This window comes from Podarcis bocagei (genome assembly GCF_964188305.1).
Source record: "Podarcis bocagei genome assembly, chromosome: 1".
NCBI classification, from domain to species: domain Eukaryota; kingdom Metazoa; phylum Chordata; class Lepidosauria; order Squamata; family Lacertidae; genus Podarcis; species Podarcis bocagei.
Genome location: NC_138125.1, coordinates 29,357,583 through 29,378,956, shown reverse-complemented (window position 1 = coordinate 29,378,956; position 21,374 = coordinate 29,357,583). Strand labels below are relative to the sequence as shown.

General features: G+C 47.6%; 1 protein-coding gene across 31 annotated transcripts in view; it reads left to right on the top strand.

The window, feature by feature from the left end:
- Positions 1–21,374, top strand: part of NRXN3 (neurexin 3) — a 1,270,857-nt gene that overhangs the window by 1,136,964 nt on the left and 112,519 nt on the right. The window lies entirely within an intron of this gene.

Sequence of the window (21,374 nt, the reverse complement as noted above, 5' to 3'; positions counted from 1 at the left end):
GTTTGACCCACTCATTAAGTTAGGGTTGGTTGTTCCTGAGTGGAGAACAAGATATGAACTTCATAAATCTGTGGAATTTGATAATGGAAGACCACGATGGTAGATTCTGGAAAGCCAGTGCAGATTAGTGTTCCTCATGTGTGCTATTTCTTCTTTAGTGGCGAAGTTTTTAATAGAGTGGGTTGGGTTGCCCAAGCTGAGTTGTTCTTCATTCCTGTTTTTAGCAATATTAAATAATAATAATAATATTTAAAGTGGAATATTAATATTAAAGTGGAAATTGTCAGATGGTTGCTTTTAGAGTCTGGGGCTCATTCAATCAGGTGCTTTTGAAATCTCTGATAGCCCTTATTGTCATGGAGGTATATATTTTTCTCTGACTACAGCTTCATTAAGCCCTTTAGGGCTTAATAAACTCTCAATATATCTTTTCAATAATTGCAGACAGAAAATAATCTACAGATCAAATATAATTGCCTTGATGAAGCAGCAGTAGACTGTGTTCTTCCCCAAGTACAAATGAGTTTCTTCTGAATAATAATTATTGATTGCTTGATCTGCTTTCTTTGTCTGTGTTGAGTAGAACTGAGAGCTCACCAGGCATTTCACAGAGACCTTCACATGTATAGAGGTGTCTTATACCTGCATGATAGAATTTATTGGATCATATGGTCCTTTCATTTGTAATGTGGTTTATTTCTAATTAGCTCATCTAATTGAATGGTTCTTTTCCAGTCCAAGCCATCAATAGCTTTTGTTTCCCTTTTTTGAGTTGTGCTTCCCCACCATGGTAATGCACCATTGCCCAAACATTTGATCTTGTTCCTGGACCTTCGTGGCTATGTCAGTTCTCTCCACCAGTAAAAACAACTTGACTCAGCAAGGCAGGACTATGTCAGATCATAATCAGGGTCTCAAATGTTGCTGAAAGTGTGACATTAAATGCTAAATGCTGCTTTATTTCTCCTGGTTGCTTGTCAAGGCTCTACATTTTTTGCTCGCTGAAAAATCAGGTGGCTATGAATCAGTTATAATTATTAGCTTCAATTGATGGTGCGTTATATAAAGGCCTCAGGTAAATTCACCCACCTTGAAATTGGACTGCAAATAATTCTGATGGATTTTGTCATATTTGGAATGTTGTTCTTATACATTCTGGGAAAATGAAACAAAATGCAAGCCAGGTTCCCCCCTTAGTTAGTTCATGCAGGGCCAGCCTCATGAGATCTCGCCAGAAGCCGCTACTGCACAATGCCGATGAGCAAGGCTTCTGTGGCAGTGGGCGGCAGAGGTGAAACAGGATGTGTCATTCCTGAGTTAATGCTCTAATCAGAGTCGTAAAGATTTTTTTGAGTCTATTCTGATGGAATTATATCAGTCTGTTGCGAGGTCACTGAAATATTTCATGAAACAAGCCCACCTAGATTATTTCTCAGAGGGTTTTTGACCTAATCTACATGTCAACTTGTTGAGCTGATTAAGTCATTATGTTCTTGAGAAAGCATCAAGGTGATTTAATACAGTGTAAACTGGCCTCTAAAAACATGGTTAGAGCAATGATTTCCTGGATGCACTCACACAACGAATGGTCTCATCTTGGCTTATATTAAAGCAATAACTCTTGACACTTCACTCTTTCCATTGAAAGGAAGATAAAAGTCAATATGCACCTCCATTACAACTCACTGTGTCTCAAGAGCAGGTCAATTTATTGTTATCGCAGTGCAAGACGGCTCTTGCTTCATTTCAGTCACTCGACTGAGTTGTTCAACTCCATTTGTGTAAGCTGTATCCTATACAGACTCAGCACCAACAAGAAACTCAAACATCACACCTCCCCTGAGGTACCGATGATTAAAATTAAGAAACAATTTTGGGGGGGACCTTTTTTTGTTGTGTTTTGGCACCGAGTAGCTTGTGATTCTGTTGCCTGTGGGGGGGAAGCATTGGTCACTGCTGTATTTTTTGTTAGGACCAGCAACCTCTTCTATCCCTACAACAACAACAACAACAACAACAACCCCCAATTATCCAGAATGTCTGAACTTCCAGGGCAAGGGAGAAAATCCAAAATGACAGTTGGAAGCTATTTATCACTAGAGTGCCGAGATGAACAATTGTTAGGATATTTTCCCTTGATGATCCCATTTTATGGGTCTTGATTGGCCAAGAAGGCAGAGGCTTATTTAGCTATCCTCTCTTGCACCAGCTGAAGGTACAAGGACCCAAACAAACGTGGTTTAAATAACTGTTAGGTCATTTTATTACACTGTATTCATTCATTCATTTATTTTCTAATAGCACACTGAAGATCTATGTGTATCTACTTCTCTTTTGCCTGATTCAAATGTGCAGAAATAGCCCACAAGCTCTGCTATTTGAATGGGGGTTCACAGTTGGGTGGGATTCAAATGTCTCAGTGGTCATCCATGCAAATAAACCCAACTCACCTCTTGACATAGAATACTAAAATCTGAAGGAGATGAGTTTTGGCCTAGCCTCCTCTCTCTTACAAGCTAGTACTTTGTGCACACTTTCAGGTTCTAAATCACATGGGGGCAGACTTCATGGGTAGAGCTGCCTTCATGCTGCTGCTCAGCCCCAATGCATGGAGGGCAGTGGAAGAGAGCTATCAGGAACCTTATGGAGAAAGCATGGCCACCAAACGCTCCTTCGCTCTCCCCATCATACAATGGGAGATGCATTGGGAGATCTGAATAGGAGTAATGTTCTGGCCTCAAAACATGCCAGCCAGTTAAACTTCTTTTGGAAGGGAAAATTTGTAAAAAATTTATGTGATCTATATATTGCTTGAACTCCAAGTTGCTCAGGGTGGCACCTATAGTTTTCCTCTGCAATTTTTCCTTCTAACAACCCTGTGAAGTAGGTTAACCAGAGAGTGAGTGTGTGGCCCAAGGTCTCTTGGCATAGGAACCAACTCCTAGGAACTGTGGGGGCTTCAGCCTCCACAATAAAATATTTGAAGGGGCAGGGTTCCCGCAAAGTTGATGGGCATTCCCATTTAAATAGTGTGGGTGCACTGCGTCAAGTGATCAATTATGTGAGGTGGGGCTTACCTGGGCCCCCACAATATTTTATTCAAATTGGCACCCAATCCATATTTTTATTTAAATCAACCTTCCACATTGTTGACAAAACAATTTGAACATCAAACAGCTAGCAAACACCGAGGATGGAGAAACTCAGCCAGCCCCACCCTTTCCCTCTATTCCACCAGCAGTGAGATGGGGTGGGGTGGGGACATTGATGCAAAATGTCCCTATTTTCATCTGAAAAATGTTGGAGGGGATGTAACAAGTAACACGATGCACATCTGGGCAGAGATATGTGGTGTTCTGTTTAACCCTGGAGCCTGTACTTGCTTAAGCTGATAGAAATTGGTGTAGTCCAAAGTTCACTTTGCCTACTTTTGATTTCTTGTTTGTTCCACTCCATTTAATGAAGCACGTTTGCTTCTGACTAACAGAGCTGCCTACCGACCCTTAGTAAAAGTGCCACTTTGACCCCCTGACACATAAGTTTGCTCTGTATTCAAGCTCGGGTCTGTTCGGAAACGGCATGTGTTGTATTAAATTACTCTTACAGACCTCAGGGCCCTGACACACCAGCTTCTCTCGTATTAACAATATCCTCTTTGGGAATTCCACTTTGCCTCACTGCTGTGCATAGAACACGGAGGCATATGGCTATCGTTCACTTAAATGCTTCTACTTTTAACTCGGGAATGTCCTGGAGTGCAGGGCTGCTGCTAGATTAGGGCTGTCTCACATCCAAAATGAGAGATGTGTTGTTATTTCTATCAGGCTTGTTCTCGACAGATGCCTTGTTTCTGTTGTTGAGCTTTTTGAACTTTACCTGACTAGCCTTCTTAAGTGGCCAAAGATCTGTCTGGTTGGTCAGACCTGGTGTTGATGACACACAGCACAATAACTCCTTTGACACTTGGGATAGCGATCCTTTTCTACGGTTTTTGTTTCCAGTATTTATATTTTTGACAGTTCAGCTGCCATCAGCTGATATTTACAATCTACAGATATGGATTCTTTGTGCCCCACTTATGGTGGAGGGATGGTGTTAAAATATAGGGCTTTCTCAATGGTTGACCCATCGTTGTGGCACAACATGCTCTGTGAAGAGTGAGTGAACCTCCTCTTTTTTTGGGGGGGGCAGGGTTTTTTGGGGGGGAGCAGGCTTTTGGCTACTAAGTATTTGTTTCCTTTTAAGGCTGTTTGGTTCCTGCCTCTGTTGTATTTTTGTACCTTAACTGAATGTATTGTTTTATATGATAATGTGATTTTAATGTGTTGTCAGCTGTACTGAGTTGTGCCTAGGCACTAGAATAGTAGGATAGGAAAATATATATGAATAATAACAACCTCTGTTTGAGCTGAACTAAATATTACGACAAATAAATTAATACACTGCATTCAACAAATTGTGTTTGCCCTAAATCCAGAACATTCCTCAGCAAAATCCAAGGAACTGGCTCTGAACAATCAAATGAAAACAAATGAATTCAGCAATGACTTGAATCTGTTTAGATTTCATGTACTCAATCATGTGAAGGGACCAAAAATAGAATTCTCCAGTAAAATTAATATAAATTGTAACATGAAAAGTGGTTGTTGATTTCAGTTCTTGTTTCCACTGATGACAATTTTTTGGGAGATGAAACCCACAAAATGCACTTCACCTTTGGGTTTTATTAAATTCATTTTCCTGAATCGTAAATGCTGAAGCTAAAGCATTTGTAAAGCCAAATGCTTGCTGAGTAGTCACTTCATAGTTGAGCTGAAGTTGAACAGATTTGATTAAATTTGTAAATATTTAAGCTTCAATATGCTTAGTAAGGACTATTAGATCTGCAGGAAGCCAAGAATGGACTAGTTAACCACGAATGGATGCCAAGGGTGAATGCAAGGGCTCCTTCTTTTCATTGAAAAGGATCAAGATCCATAGGCAGAATAGGGGGAGGCAATTCTTGCTAATTCCCCTCTTCCCCCTCAGCCTATTGCTCTCATTTTGCTCTGGATGGTCCTCTAACCTTCCAGAGCAAATTTTCAGGGGCTGGACGGGACATTGGTCAAAAATACTTCCCCACTTCCGCAGATAGTGGATAGAATGTTGGATTTCGACCCAGACGAGTTCAGCCTCCACTTAGCTGTGAACTTCACTGTGTCGTATTGGGCCTGGGTAAGATCACACACAGCCTAGCCTACCACATTGTATTGCTGTATATATGGGTAGTCCTTGGAAGAATGGTAGAATAGAAATGTAATAAGAAACAACTCTGAAAGAAAGGGGGAAAGATATCATTGATTAACGTCAGTGAGCCTCCCCATTGGTTTAGTTAGGGTTTGATCAGTGGAGTGCTTGGGGATCCATCCTTTTACCAGCGTCCAGCACAGTTGCCTAGCTGCATTTTGTTTAGGCTGAGGGCTATAGGATTTTGATTCAGAACTTCCCATAAGACACTGCTCTCGCAGCACTTTCTTTTAGGCATGCCTTGTGATGGAACACAGCAGAGAAGATTTGTCAGTATAATTAGCCTCTAACTGTCAGGGAAAGAAAAATACACTTGTCTCCTCTTGCGATTGCCAAGGTACTTTCTTTTTCACTCTTAAGAAAATAATTTTTGGAGAAGGAAATTGGCCTCTAATTTACTCATTGCTTGTTATGAGTCTCCAGTGACATTTTCATCCACTGACTGCAAAGCACTAAAGGAGAAAAAAATATTAAGGAACTTGAAAGCCCCAGCTTTCTGTCTTACTTCACACAAGCCCGTTCATATGACATAAAATTGTCTTTTCTTCCCCTCCTACCTTTTATTGTCGTAAAAAAAAAAAATGTCCTGTGCAAAACAATTGGCCACCCAATCACAGACATTTACACTGGGGTTATCAGTGCAACACCATGGTTTGTGATGTTCTACTGGCACAATGGTTTGTGCATACTTGTCTTATGCGTATGTTTTTATGGGCAGCAATGAAGATAACAACACGTCTGAAAGGCAAAGATGGGTAAAAGGACTACTGTATTGGCCCGAATATAAGATGCACCCGCAAATAAGTTGCACCTTAAAAATTCAAGGCATATTTGCGGGTGTGACCCACCTCCCAGCACTACCGCCCTAGATGGAGGGCGGCCAGTGCCAGCGCTAGATTCCAAGTGCACTGTGCGCCCGCCTCCCAACACTACCGCCTCCGGGCACTACCTCCCCAAGCCGACATGAATATGAACATACGAAGTTCCCTTAGACTTCTGGTCCTTTGAACATAGTATTATCAACTGTGACAGATATCAACTGTCCAAGGTTCCAAACAAAGTATTTCTCAGTCCTCTTACTAATGCCCTGTAACTGGAGATGTCAGGAATGGAGCCTGCTTTCAACTGGAAAAGAATAATCATATACCCAAAGTGATTGCCCTTTGCTTCATTGCTGTTCATTTGGGCCCATTCCTGCAGAGGAATCTGCTAGGCAGAAGTATGTGGGTGGATGTTTTGGGCCCTAGAAAATAACATTATTTATATGGCAAATTATCTCAAATGTATATATTTGAAAACATTTGATAATCTGTGTGATGAGAGAGAGGGTAAAGTATGATATGCAAGTTGGCCCAAAAGCTGTTAGTTGTGTGAGTAATCACAATTTGAAATTCAAGTTTTTTTGACAAGCGTATGGCATGTTTCTGGAGCCAGTTTGCTTTCCAAATGCAATTACAAGTTTGAATGTCCTCTGGTATTCTGCAACAGCCTGTTAAAATCTGCTACTTTGGAAGTGGGGGGGGGGAGGTGGGAAATGTGTATGTGAAACTATATTCTTTGCAGAAGGCATAGATAAAAATATGTATAAATGCAGGCAAATAAATGCCCTAAAATGCAGAGAATTTAAACACATACTTCATAGTCGTAGACCAGTTATGATAACTAGAATAACAGATCACGTGAATTGCCTAAAAAAAATAAAATGGTTCCGTTTTATTTTTTTTCAATTTTAAGCACGGGAGGGTTTAGTTAGTGCTGTAGTTTCATCAGGGCCCAGCCCTAGCATTTTTTGTTAATGCCAGGCTTCAGCTGTGGAACATATGAAGTATGAACAGATGAATGCCCTTGGGGAAGTGCAGTTTCCATCTTCTTCACCATGGAATAACTGCAGAGACTCATCCACACATTGGCGTTTAGAGGGAAGATTTTCCAGTTCAGAGGCTAATGTTTCCAGCAGATTTGAGCTCTGACATCTCTTTTTCTAGAAACGAAGCACAGATGCCAATGCTGGCTTCAATTTTTGTGCGTGTGTCAGGGGCAGGAGGAGGCTTGGGCAAGAAACCCTTAGCTGCTCCCCATTCCCTGGGTGGGCTCTCAGCCTCCTGGCTGTTGTCACCACTGCCCCTCTCATTCGCCCCCTCCTTCTGGAATGAAGAGCAAAAGCAGGGGACTCTCGGGACCAGCAGCAGTCCCCCTGATTGGCTGTGGGTCTTAGTAGTTCCCTGACATTGCCGAATTATGACACTATTGCAGTCCGAACACTTCTTTAGCCGTTCTGCAGAATGTGTGAGGGTTTAAAATGGGTAGCAGGTAAAGGATGTGCACACTGGCCCCTTTCCCGACGTCCTTGTGGTTACAAGACTCACACATAGACTTCTGACACATGGGGGTCTGAAGGGGAATGCTAACTGTATTCAGTTGAAATGTACAGAGTTCAAAACTGAACTAACAATACTCAATGAATGGAGATAGAATCCTCACTGCATAGCTCCAAATGTTGAGATTGGACATGCCCACACACCCCTACCCAGTTTGATTCCTCGTGTGCTGTACCTCCTCTGCTTAACACCCTGCTCTTGCTGGAGAACGGCAATCCATGTGAAGAACAACCCCATTTATTTTAACACCCCTCTCCAAAATCACCAGGATGTAATTGGCATTGGGCAATAATAATTCACTTAAATTAAATGCTAGACCAATCTGTGAAAATGAAACACTCTCCCCACACTTGCGTGTGTAGGTCCCCAGGCCACCCCTCAAATAACTTCACACATAACATGTAATTTTAGTTTTGGTTTTTGGGCACTAATTTGGCCACAACTTTATTAAAATACAAAATCAGTGAGTGGTTGTTTAGACATTGGTTATGACTATCTGTCCCCCGCCTGGGACAGAACTGACATCCCGAGGTCCGATCGGTAGCCAGTAGAAGAGAAAGTCAAACTTGGGGGTCATTTGAGCTAAGCGTCGGACCTACGCCGCTCACCCCAGCAGCTCCCCGAAAGCTTGCCTGCCCGGTCCTATAACAAGGATTCCCATAACAGGGATTGGGCGGCCCTGGTCCCATAACAGGGATTGGACGAAATCATGGCAAGCCCCAGGATTCCTTTAACGGAATTCCCTTCAGCGCAATAGGAGGGGCAGGCCCAGCCTGACCCCTCCACCACCAGCATATTATAACCAATGCCTAACCACAACCTTACAAGTTGTGACGAATTGCTGAGTAGTAGGCAAAAACCAAATGGCACAGCCAATCACCAAATGGCAAAATTCCTACTAGGCCCCTGCTCCAAAGCAGACGACCCCATGACAGGCAAAGCAAGGTCAACCGGAAAGATGGCGGGCGGGCAGGTAATCCGATGCACTCTGCAAAGAGAAAGAGAAACCAGAGTGCACCAATATTTAAAGACTATGGTCCCACCCACCCAATTTGCAACATACAATTTGCCCCAGCAACCCGGTTACCCAATCATGATGCCAGGCAACAACTATTAACCTGCCTGGCAACAAGAGGCCTGGCCTGGTGGCCCACACCGCAACACGTGCTCTCATTTATTGGAGAACACGCTTTCTCCATCTTTGTTTCAAAGGTTCTGGGCATTTCCTGACTCAGCTTGTTTTTGTTTCTCAAAAAGGAAAAGGAGTGGGGAGGTTATGCACTGAAATTTGTGGTAAAACTGAGCGGGTCCCCGATCTGCCTTGAGACGCCTTGTTAATAGCGCTATCTGACTTGGGAATGTGAAACCATGACTGGAACCATCTCAGTGTGCCTTGTTATTTGGAGTGCATGCAGAGCTGATGCGCATACCCCTGTTAAACAGAAGCAAATTTGTATTTCCAGAATGGCTTGAGTTCTTAGAATGACAGGATTCATTGAAAGACACAATGCAAAGCAAGTGGCTGCTTAGGAATGAACAGAGAAAAATCATTGGCTTTGTAGCACAGAAAGAGATCCGGTTTGCTTTCTCCCGGTTCTTAAACCACGTCTGCAATGCTTGCTATTTATACCCTGCAGGGAAATGATTGGGAGCTGCAGGCGTTGCCAAAAGACTTCCAAGGCAGACATTTTCATTTTGTTTTTGACAAGACTCATTGAGAGGTGGGGGATGCACATCTTACCTTTCTTGGCTCACGTTTAGATGACAGCGTAGAAATTAGAAACACATCCTGGCTGTTATGACAGTCCTATTTCTTGAAACCATCTAATTAACGCCTTGGGTTTTCTTTGGTGAGAAACAGTGCTGTGTAGCTAATAGAAAGGGCGGGGCGGGGAGTTTCACACTGTATTCTTCTTTGTCGGTGGGGAGAGCTGTCACTAAAATGGAAGCTGCGCCTGTCATTGCGAGCTCTTGGATTTGGTACAAGCTGCTTGATTGACAGCTGGACCTGCAAAAACAGCAAATATTTCCCTGTCTGCATGCACAGTTCTTTACTGAGGAATATGGTAAGAATATTTATGTATTTATTAATTTGCTCGTGCGTCCATTGCATTTATATGCCACTTTTCTGCCATGGCACTCAAGGGAGGTTACCATTTTAAAAGATAGAAACAAATGATATAAGACAGTGGTTCCCAATTGGTGGTCTGCAGGCCCCAGGGGGTCCATGGCACAACTTAGTTGAATGCATCAGCTTGCTTGGTTCACACTATTTTGTCCATTTAAACAATCAATCAATTTTAAAAATTAGATGGCGATCTGGAAATCTGTTGTTAAGTAAAAACTTTATGGATGAATACATCAAGCCACTAGGCACTGTCTCACGGTGATCGTCACATCACTGCCACATGCAATTGCATAGGGCATAAGTCCCTGCAGAGGCACTCCATAGAGCCCTCTCTGCCATTCTTTCCTCAACTTGGTGCATAAGCAAAAGGGAGAGCCTTTGTGGTGTAGTGGTTAGTGTGCTGGGCTATGACCTTGGGAGTCCAGGGTTCAAATCCCCAGTCATCCATAGAGCTCACTGGGTGGCCTTGGACCACTCAGCCTAATCTACCTCACAGGGTTCTTGTGAGGGGAAAAAATGGATGGGGAGGACAATGTATATCGTCTTGAAGTTCCAGGAGAACAGGTGGGATATACATAATAATAAAAATAAATTATGAAATAAAAAAGGGGAAGGAACATTAGTGTAGGCTTAAGGGAATCCTGAAGCAGGAGCTGGGGCTATTACAGATCCAGTTTAGCTCAGGCCAGACTCTGCTCTGGAGGATCTGGGGACAGTTCCCAAATAAACACAGGGAGAAAGCAGAGCTTAAAATCCATTGTCTGACCTTTCACCACTTCTGTGTGGAACCCATCACCAGTCTCAAAGGAAATCAACTTATCAGCTAATCCTACCATAAGGCAGAATGAAGTGGTCCACCTCAGATGGCAATTTTTTGGGGCACTATTAAAGGTTGACAAATTGACAATTATTAGAGTATTTTTTATTATTATCACCAATCACTGTTTGAATCTTCTCACTTGGGCACTAATATATATTGGGGCCATTTCTGCACTATAACACTATTTTCATGTGCTTTGAGACCCTTGCATGGTTGTCTTTGAAAGAGCCAGCCAACATAGAAGAGGTTTGTTGTATGCAAGCTATAATATATACAGAGCCAGGAGAAATTGCAGGGCTGGCTAATTTTCCCATTGGATGCATACAATGCCTCATAACCCCATGACAGACTGATTAAAAAATAGTAAGCGGGGGGGGGGGGATTAACTTGCCACAATCTTTATTCCCTTTTCTGAAAGGTGACCTCTGATGAGAGCAGAAGGATGTGAATGATTTTAATCTGCAGTAACAATGGAGAACCAGTCCTGACCGACTCCTGCAGTATAAATATATAAAATGACAGATTATTCTGCCGCTTCCTCCTCCCCTCCTGCCCAGACATACACATACACATGCCATAATGCACAGCTAAATTTCAATTGTGCTTTATCTCTCAGCTACTGCCCCAGTGATTAATGCTGTGCTTTCTGGGAGGCTGGAATATGAGGGGAGAGAGGGAGAAGCGAGATATGTATTTCTGGTGCTGTTTATCATTATCATTATTCCTTTATAATAGTTTTTCCTCCTGTTGGAAGAGCTTAATTTACTGAAGGAGCAGGGGGCATGACAGGTGAGAGAAGAGATGATGGCAGGTGGATGGATGGCTTGGGCAAAGGCAAGGACAAAGATAGGAAGCTGTGCTGTTGAAAGCAGTGAGTGAAAAGTGTGGTTCTTCCCCCCCCCCCCTCCATATTAAGGATTTAGAAAGACAAGACTAATTTACACCTTGCTGGCGCAACTTCCTGCATGAGCTGCCCATTCACCATTGTGGGCAAGGGCCACAGCTGAGCATATGCTTTACAGTGCAGAAGGTTTTATGTTTGTTCCCTCACATTTGCCAATCACTAGTCAGCTGAGAGCAATCTTTAGCAACTTTGGCTGGTGCACCAACTACAACCATTACTGGACAAGGATAGCCTTGCCAGCATGGTTTAGACATTAGTAATCTCTTGATTAGGCTACTGTAATGCACTGTATGTGGAATTTCCCTGTAGCTGGTTCAAAGCATGCAGCTACTGCAAAGTGCAACTGTCAAGATGCTTAATGTGACACCCAGCTTTACACATACTGTGCCATTGTTGAAAGATCAGCACCAGCTGCCAAGGTCAAAATTTTGTTCTTAACCTTTAAAGCTCCATGTAACTTGGTACTAAGATACCTAGCAGGCTAAGTCACTCTTAAGATATTCCAAGGGGATCCTGCTGGTCAATCCATGACCAGTGGATTGTCACTGGGTGACTAGGCTTGCCATACATCTGGAAAATTCTGGACATGTTCGGAAACCGGACATCGTCTCTTGCAGGTAAAAGGGAGGCAATGTGGGCTTGTAAGTGTGTGTCTGTGTGTTATTAGCAAGAGCATTGCCTTCACTCTCCATGAACTCTGTGATCCAGGGAGGTTGGGTGGCCTCTAGCCCTAGGGGAATAACCCTACCCCCAACTCTCGGCCTGAGGTGACTCTGTGGTTGCAGGAGGCTAGGTGGGCTCCTTGTGGGCAGTGGCGGGAAGGGAGAGCAGGTTTGAAGGGGAGCCACAGAGAGAGAGGGGCAGAAGTGGCTAGAGGTGTCTGCCAAGGGAAGCAGGAAGGCAGGGGATCCAGGGTGGACATTGGGCTCTGGGGAAATGAGGGGCACTAGTTATGGCAGCCGCGCTATTACACGGAAGGGTTAACAATGATGGTGGGGTGGATGGGGGGCACTGGTCACCGCCTCGCCTCCCCTGCCTTAAGAAGTTTTCCTTAAGAAAGCTCAACAATTCTGGGGGTGTCTGGATTTTTTCTTTTTGAAATATGGCAAGTCTATGGGTGACCTTCTTGGTGATGGTACCCACCCTCTCAAGTGTCCTTTTGGTAATTAATGAGGTGGAGATAACATTAATGAGGTGGAGTGCATTTTTAAGCACTTATTTTAAAACTTTAAAAACCCAAGCTTTTTCTTATCTGTAAGCAGATACAACTTTGCTTCCAACAGTGAATATTAGTGTTACAAGTTGTCAGAGCTGCTTCCAGATCCTAGCTCACAGAGGATCACGCTAGCCAGCGGTCATTAAGTAAAAGTCTTTATTGAATTACAGTTTCCATTCTCACGCTGCTGTCTGCAACTCTACGTCTACTAGCTAGATCGGCGAGGCTCCGTCTGAGTCTCCGCCCCGTGCGCACCAACTTAATATCCTAGCCTTGCTCCACCTTTTCCTCCTGACTGTCCTCCTCTGGGTCCCTCTACCCCCCGGGGCTTCTTCCTTCCGGGATTCTTCTGACGCTGACCCGGACCCTTCTGCCTCCTTGCGCCGGGCTTTAGGACCCGGTTCCCTTTCGGGGCTGCTCACTGCGCCGCCTTCCTCTGCATTTGAACTTGGCGCGCGCGCCCAACCTTCCATTTTCCTCTTAACCGTTTCCTCGCTCCCCGATGGAGGTGTGGCCACTCCTGACTCCTGCCCTCCCTCCTGTGGTGAGCTGCCAGCGCTTCCCTCCTGGCTCCTTTCCTCTTCCCTGCTTCCTGGCGGTGACGCTGGTCCCGATTTCCAGCTGCTCCCCCCTGAGTCTCCTCTGGCTCTATCTTCCTGGGGTGCCTCCCTAGACTCCCCCCTTGCCCTGGCCACTGGTGCTCCTTTCTGTGAATCCTCTGATTCACTGGAAAGACTGGGAGATCTCGGGTCGTCGTCATCACTCATCCTTTCCTCTGTCTCCTCCCCTTCGCTCTCTGTTTCCTCCCTTGCCCGTGCCTCTGCACCTAAACCCCTGACATCCATCCCCCCCTCGAAGCCCCCCAGTCCCCCCTCCCCTCCTTCCGGTGCTGGAGCTGGGGGCTGCTGTTGCAAAGGGACGAACGTCGGATATCGGTCGCTTCCCGTGGCAGGCCTCCAGCGGAACTCTTCCAGGTCTTCCTCTCTGCTCTCGTTGACGACAGTCACCTCCTCTTCCATCTCTGTGCCGCCGTGCTCGAAACCAGGGTCGTCCCCGAAAATGTCCATGTCCGTCTCTCCCGCACTTCCTCCAGGCGGCGTTGCTCGGCCGGAACAGTCCAGCCACTTCCTGCGGAACTGCTCCTCCGGCCTATCGTCCCACCAATACGAGGGTTCTGAGACCGATCCCGAGGGTGACCCCTCCGGGGAACGGACGTCTCGTGTTGGTTCCTCGTCCGAGTCGAACCCCCTGAACGTGCTGTCCGAAAGCGTGGGCGTGAAAAGCCAGTCGTCGAAAAAGTCTGCTGGCATAGGTCTATGTGGGAAGAGGGCATGAAACTCGTCTTTGAGCAGAGGTTCGTCTAAAGCGTAGCCCGGCACCCAGCTGTTCGCACTGGCCGGGGTGCCCTCCCTGGCGAGAAAGTATTCTACTCCCTCTTCCCCCCATCTGGAGTCCAAAATCTCCGTGACTTCGTTGATGCGCTCCTCCTGTGCCACTCCCGCGTGCCCCGTTCCTTCTCTGAGCGGACTCGGCGCCGTTCCGGGTTCCTGGAACCTGTGCGGTGCCTTGTAGGGAGTGAGCACCGATCTGTGGAACACCGGATGCATTCTGGAACCCTCCGGAAGCGCCAGCCTGAAAGCCACCGGGTTGACCTGCTCTTCGACTTGGTAGGGCCCCAGTTGTTTATGCCCTAGTTTCTTCTTGGCCAACGACCTGGCCGGCACTGCGTGGGCTGCTAACCAGACCCAGTCTCCCACGTGGAGCTCTTCGCCAACCCTTCTGTGTTTGTCCGCTTGTACCTTGTATGCGTGTTTAGCCAGCTCCAGGTGGCGCCGCAGCTGATCGTGGACTTCCTGCAGCTCCGACGCGAACGCATCTGCTGACTGCGGCTCCCCTTCTCCCCTGCCTTCCAGTCCCGGAAAGGTTCTAGGGTGCCGCCCGTTGTTGGCGAAGAACGGCGTGACGCCCGTGGATACGTGCTTCGTGTTGTTGTAGGCAAACTCTGCAAGCGGCAGGTAATCTACCCACGTCGCAGGCTGTTGGTTTGCATAACATCTCAGGTACTGTTGCATGATGGCATTGGCTCGCTCCGCTTGCCCGTTGGTCTGCGGGTGTCTCGCCGACGCCAGATTGATCTTGACGTTTAGGAAGCCCATCAGTTTCTGCCAGAAGTTCGAGATGAACTGCCGCCCGCGGTCGGACAGAATAGACCGTGGCAGACCGTGAACCTTGAACACGTGGTCTATGAACAGTTTGGCGGTTTGCTCCGCCGTGGCCACCTTAGCACACGGAATGAAATGCGCCATCTTGGAGAACAGGTCCACCACCACCAACACTGCCGTCTTGCCCCTTGAGCTGGGCAGATCCGTGACAAAGTCCAGAGCCACCCTTTCCCAAGGTTCGACCGGAGTTTGCAGCGGCTCCAACAGTCCAGCCGGCGGTTTGTGCACCGGCTTTGCCCTCTGGCAGGTGTCACACCTCGCTACGTAGTCTGCGACCTCCCCTCTCATTCCAGGCCACCAGAAATCCCTGGCTACTAATTCCACCGTATTCTCCTTGCCAAAGTGCCCGGCCGTGGGTGCGTCGTGCAGCTGCTGTAGCACCTTGGCTCGAAGTTCGTCACCCGGCACGTAGATGGCCCCTTTACGGATGAGCAAGCCATCTCGTAGCTGGAAACCGTCGGCCGCTGCCTTGCCCCCTCGCACCTCTGCCATCTTCGTTCGTGCGAAGGAGTCCCCCTGCAACGCTCGCCGCACCGCCTCTAGGTCCACGGTCGCCGCGGCGCACGCCCACACTGTCGGTGCAAAGATGTGCATGGCGGCCGCTGGTGTTGCGTCCTCCAGATACTGTGGCTTGCGGGAGAGAGCGTCTGCCATGATGTTGGTGTCCCCCGGGACATACTCTATTCGGAAGTCGAAGTCCGCAAAGAACTCAGCCCAACGTATCTGCCTCTGGTTCAGGAACTGTGCCGTGCGCCAGTGTTCCAGATTCTTGTGGTCCGTGCAAACCTGCACCGTGTGCTTGGCGCCGATCAGAAAGTGCCTCCACGCCTTGAACGCTGCATGAATGGCCAGCAACTCCCTGTCCCATATGGTGTAGTTCTGCTCGGACTTGCTGAGCTTCCTGGAGTAAAACGCTCCCGGCCGCCACACGCCCTGCGGGTCCTTCTGCAGCAGGACCGCCCCCACTGCTCTGTCCGAAGCGTCTGTCTCCACCCTCATCGGCATGCTGGGGTTGACATGAAGCAGCTGCTCTTCCGACGCGAAGAGACGCTTGAGGGCCTGAAAGGACTGCTCCGCCTGCTCTGTCCAGATGAACTTCTTCTTCTTGGAGCTAAGGGTGTCAGTGATGGCCGCCGTCTGCATCGCGAAGCCCTTGATAAACTTGCGATAGAAGTTCGCAAAGCCGACAAACCGTTGGACCTCCTTCCGGTTGCGTGGGCTCTTCCAATCCAACACCGCTCGAACCTTGGCGCTGTCCATGGCGAGCCCCTTGGCAGACAGCTTGTAGCCCAGAAAATCCACCTCCGGCACGTCAAATTGGCACTTCTCCAGCTTGGCGTAGAGCCTGTGTTGCTTTAGCCTGCCCAGCACTTCCTTGACGTGCTTGTCATGTTCTTGCTGCGACTCCGAAAAGATCAGGATGTCATCCAAGAAACAGACGCACGTCTTGTAGAGAAGTCCCGCCAACACGTGATGCATAAATGCTTGAAAAACGTGAGCGCCATTTTGCAGTCCAAAAGGCATAACTCTGTATTCGTAGGTACCCAGTGGCGTGAACATGGCTGTCTTCCACTCATCACCTTCCCGCATGCGAATGAGGTTGTACGCCCCCCGCAGGTCCAACTTGGTGAACACCTTTCCCTTCCGTACCTTCGCCAGGAGGTCGTCGATGCGGGGCATGGGAAAGTCCGACGGCTTGGTCACACTGTTCAAAATCCTGTAATCCACTACGAGTCTTTTTTGGGGCGTGTCTCGCTTCTTAACAAAGAATACAGGACTGCCCCCCACTGCCTTAGACTCCCGGATGAAACCGCGCTCCAAATTATGATCGATGAAGTCTTTGAGTTCCTGCAGTTCGTCCTCAGACATGGAATACAGCTTCCCTTTAGGCAGCGCCGCCCCGGGCAGCAGGTCAATTTTGCAGTCATATGGTCTGTGAGGGGGTAGCTTGTCCGCCTCCTTCTCGCAGAAAACTTCCAGAAACTCTGCGTACTTGTGGGGAATCGCTTGCAGCGTGCCTAGCAGCAGCTGTGACTCCTCTTCCTCTCCTTCCTGCCTGGGTACGATGCAGTGTTCAGCACAAAAGGAAGAGCCGAAGACCAGCTGCCTCTGGAACCAAGCCATCGTTGGGCTGTGCTTGTCCAGCCAACTCATACCCAATACAATGGGCGTGTCAGACAGTTGAGTGACGTTGAAGCTGATGACTTCCCTGTGATTCCCAAGTCGCATCACCATTGGTGGCGTCTGCTTCACCACTTGCCCCCCTAGCAGCTCCCTGCCATCCACCGTGACAACCTGCAGGGGCAGTGTGGCCGGCAGCAACTGCACAGCGTGCCTGTCGACAAATTCCTGTCCTATAAAGTCCGCGTTGCTGCCGGAGTCGATGGTGATTGGCACGTCCATGGTGATTCCATTGGGCAGCTGGAGAGATGCTGTGAGCCTCACTACTGGTTTGGGCGGGAGGGGGTTCACTGGCTGTAAAATTTCTGGGGACTGCGTCACTAACACGTCTGGCTGGGCCCCAGTGCCTCTTCCTCCAGCCAGACATCGTCGTTTCCCTGCTGTGGTCCTCCCTGCTGCGTTGCTGCAGTCACCATTGCTGAGGCTGCAGTAAGCTTGTGGGGCCTCTGGGGACACTCTTTCGCCATATGCCCTGGCTGCTCACAGACGTAACACTTCCTGGTCCCTCTAGGAGGCTTCGCCTTCACTGCTGCCGGTGCTAGGGCTCTGGTTGCTGACTGAGCCCTTGCACCTCCAACCTCCATAGGTTCGGCTCCTCCTCCTGGCGGAGGCGTGGATTGCGTTCGCGCTGCTTCTCTGGGAAAGAAGGAGGGGCCCCGGCTGGTTCGCGCCCTCCACGTCCATCGTCCTTGCTCCACGGACGTCCTTCCAGCCTCACCCCCACGGCCAGCGCCCTCTGAGCGACCTCCTGAGTGGTTCGGGGTCTCTCCCCCCTCGCTATCTCATCTTTAATCGAGTTGTGCAGTCCCTCCCAAAAGAGGTCTCTTACAGGAGCCGAATCTCTGTCCCATTCCAGGGCGCTGACCAAGGCGAAAAAGCGTGCATGATACTGTCTGACGCTGGCCCTCCCTTGTCTCAGCCCATGCACCTCCTTCCGTGCAAGATCAATGTCAATACTTGATAAGAAACACCCATCCATCGCTTTAATAAAGGCATCCGCATTCTGGAGCGCCGGATCGTTATCTCTCCATAAATTGCGCAACCATGCTTTCGCCTCCCCATGCAGATGGGACATGATGAACCCCACTCTCTCCTGTTCATCTCTAAAGTCTTTATGCAACAGTTGCAGTGCGCACAGTACGTCGGCTCTAAAGTTGGGATACTGTTGCAGGTTCCCATCGAAGTGAGAGAGCAGCCCGCCTGTCCGTCTCGCCAACCCAATTCCCTCCTGCCGGGGTGGTTGCTTTGCCAGTACGTCTAACCTGACCTGGAGATCCCTGCAGGCGGCAGCTGCCTCGTCCTCTCTCTTCCTGGATGCGAGAACCTCGGCGTTCAGTTGTGCCACTGCTTTTCTGAGGTCCTCTATCTGCTGCTCAGCCGTCATGTCTCCTGCCGTTCGTGAGCTCGCTAGTGGGCGCCTGTTTCTCTCCTCTCCTCGAGGCTGCAGATGCCCACAATGTGGGGACGGAGCCTACTGTCAGAGCTGCTTCCAGATCCTAGCTCACAGAGGATCACGCTAGCCAGCGGTCATTAAGTAAAAGTCTTTATTGAATTACAGTTTCCATTCTCACGCTGCTGTCTGCAACTCTACGTCTACTAGCTAGATCGGCGAGGCTCCGTCTGAGTCTCCGCCCCGTGCGCACCAACTTAATATCCTAGCCTTGCTCCACCTTTTCCTCCTGACTGTCCTCCTCTGGGTCCCTCTACCCCCCGGGGCTTCTTCCTTCCGGGATTCTTCTGACGCTGACCCGGACCCTTCTGCCTCCTTGCGCCGGGCTTTAGGACCCGGTTCCCTTTCGGGGCTGCTCACTGCGCCGCCTTCCTCTGCATTTGAACTTGGCGCGCGCGCCCAACCTTCCATTTTCCTCTTAACCGTTTCCTCGCTCCCCGATGGAGGTGTGGCCACTCCTGACTCCTGCCCTCCCTCCTGTGGTGAGCTGCCAGCACTTCCCTCCTGGCTCCTTTCCTCTTCCCTGCTTCCTGGCGGTGACGCTGGTCCCGATTTCCAGCTGCTCCCCCCTGAGTCTCCTCTGGCTCTATCTTCCTGGGGTGCCTCCCTAGACTCCCCCCTTGCCCTGGCCACTGGTGCTCCTTTCTGTGAATCCTCTGATTCACTGGAAAGACTGGGAGATCTCGGGTCGTCGTCATCACTCATCCTTTCCTCTGTCTCCTCCCCTTCGCTCTCTGTTTCCTCCCTTGCCCGTGCCTCTGCACCTAAACCCCTGACACAAGTGCATACACATAAAAGTTTGCAGAAACTCGAGGGTCGCTCTGTATTCTGGGTTGGAGTGTCACTGTAGCTTACCAGTAGGTATGGGATTCAGTGACGGTTCTCCCTTAGCCACTCTCTCTGGGAAATAATTGTTGATAAATGCAACTAGCAGAATGATCCTGTGTATGTCTATTCAGAAATAAGTCTTGCTGATTTCATCTAGGTTTATTCCAGGATTGCAGCCAAGAAGTGAACCAATTCAATTTCCCCGTGAGAAGGCAGGATCTAAGTAGAGGTAGCATCATTAACAGATTTATCCTCTAGTGGCTAGATAAAAAACAAACATCAATTAACCTTAAATGCATATGGTCAAAGCAAGCACAGTGTATTACAAGCTGCCAAGGAAGACAAACCTGCCCTAGTTTTTGAGAAACTTAGGAATGGGTGGAGGTTGCATCCCAAACCTACTTATCACTGGGCAAAACTTATCCTCACCCAATACTCCAGCTATTGCTCCAGCTATTGCTTCCATAACTCCAGCTATTGCTCCAGCTATTGCAAATCTCCAGCTATTGCTTCCATAACTGATGCCTGGGATTAAAAGATAGGAAGTGAAAATTCCAGTATCATAATGGATAATACCAAAGGCATAAAGAAAACAATATTGAAAATGTATCTTTGGAGATCAGTGACTTGCAATCACATTACCAAACCTTGGAGTTCTCTTTGTCCTCCAAGAGGCCATGTGTCGTGACCTCATTTCCAAGGGTCTAAGTCAGTCTTTCTACTCTGGCAGGAATTTATTTCCATAAAGCTGTTCCTGATATATACCAGGCATCAAAGGCTGCTGGAGGATTAGAACGGTAATACATTTCTTTTACAGTATTTACTATTCACATCATCCTCTAGAAAGGTAAAAGGCTGCTCCGTGGATCTTCTTCCATCCAGGTGCTTCTCAAATCCACACATGCTTAGCTTCAGGAATGCTACAGCATTAATTTCTCCCTGGCTTGCTACTGGGTCACACAAAATAATTAAGAGCTGTTGTCTTTTCTGGGGGTGAAGACCAGGAAGCAAAGGCAGAACATTATTGCCCCTTTTCACATGCATGTTGCAAATGAGATAGATCCAAGGATGTAGATTTCACTTTTCTATCACTAGAGTGGTTTTAAAGACAGAAGGAGGGCATTGGTCTCTATCCTGCAAATTTCTCTGCTTTCGTCAAGCCTGGTCATTTTGAATTTACAAAGCACTTTTCTGCTATTCAAATCTATTTAATGGCTGTAGTAGCTCAAGGTCAATTCCCCTGAGAACCAAGGTTTCATCCTCCATCAGCTGAATGCCATTCTCCCTCCCCTTTGGAAATTTGAAAGATGCTTCTTGTGTGATGGCAGCAAAAGGTGGCTCTGATTAGGCACTATCATTTTTCATTCCCTCAAAGGAGGCATTAAGCTGTTATGGATGGAGAATATATGAAGTGGCATTTGCACTGTGGTTCTTTAGTACCGAAATCACTAGATAAGGGATGATATAAATCTTTGGGTAGGGCATTGCAAGTGAGCAGAATTTCCAAACTAAAGGACTTCCCTGTGATCAAACTTGGTACTCATGTGGTCCTGTCCGTACAATATTAACTGTGCTCAGCTAACATGTGGAATAACACCTGTTGATTGAGAGAACAGGAATGTGAGCCAGTAAAGGCCTTCGTTACACACCTTTAGGTGCCAGGCAAAAACATTCCTCTTCTCCCAGGCCTTTGGCTAATTAAACCATCTGTGGCCTTTTAAACTGTGGAAGGAAGGGTTTATTGTTTGTTACTATGGTATGTATCCTTGTGTTTTCCTGTGATCTGCAGATGAAGGGTGGTATAGAAATTTTATAAATAATAATCACCATCATTTACCCAGTGGGATGCTGCCCACTGATGACCCTCTCCCTGCCAGTGCCCAATCCCAAGAAGGCTTAGACAGAAACAGATGTGACCTTCCAATCAGAATCAGAAGCTAGGAAACTGCCATCTTAAATAT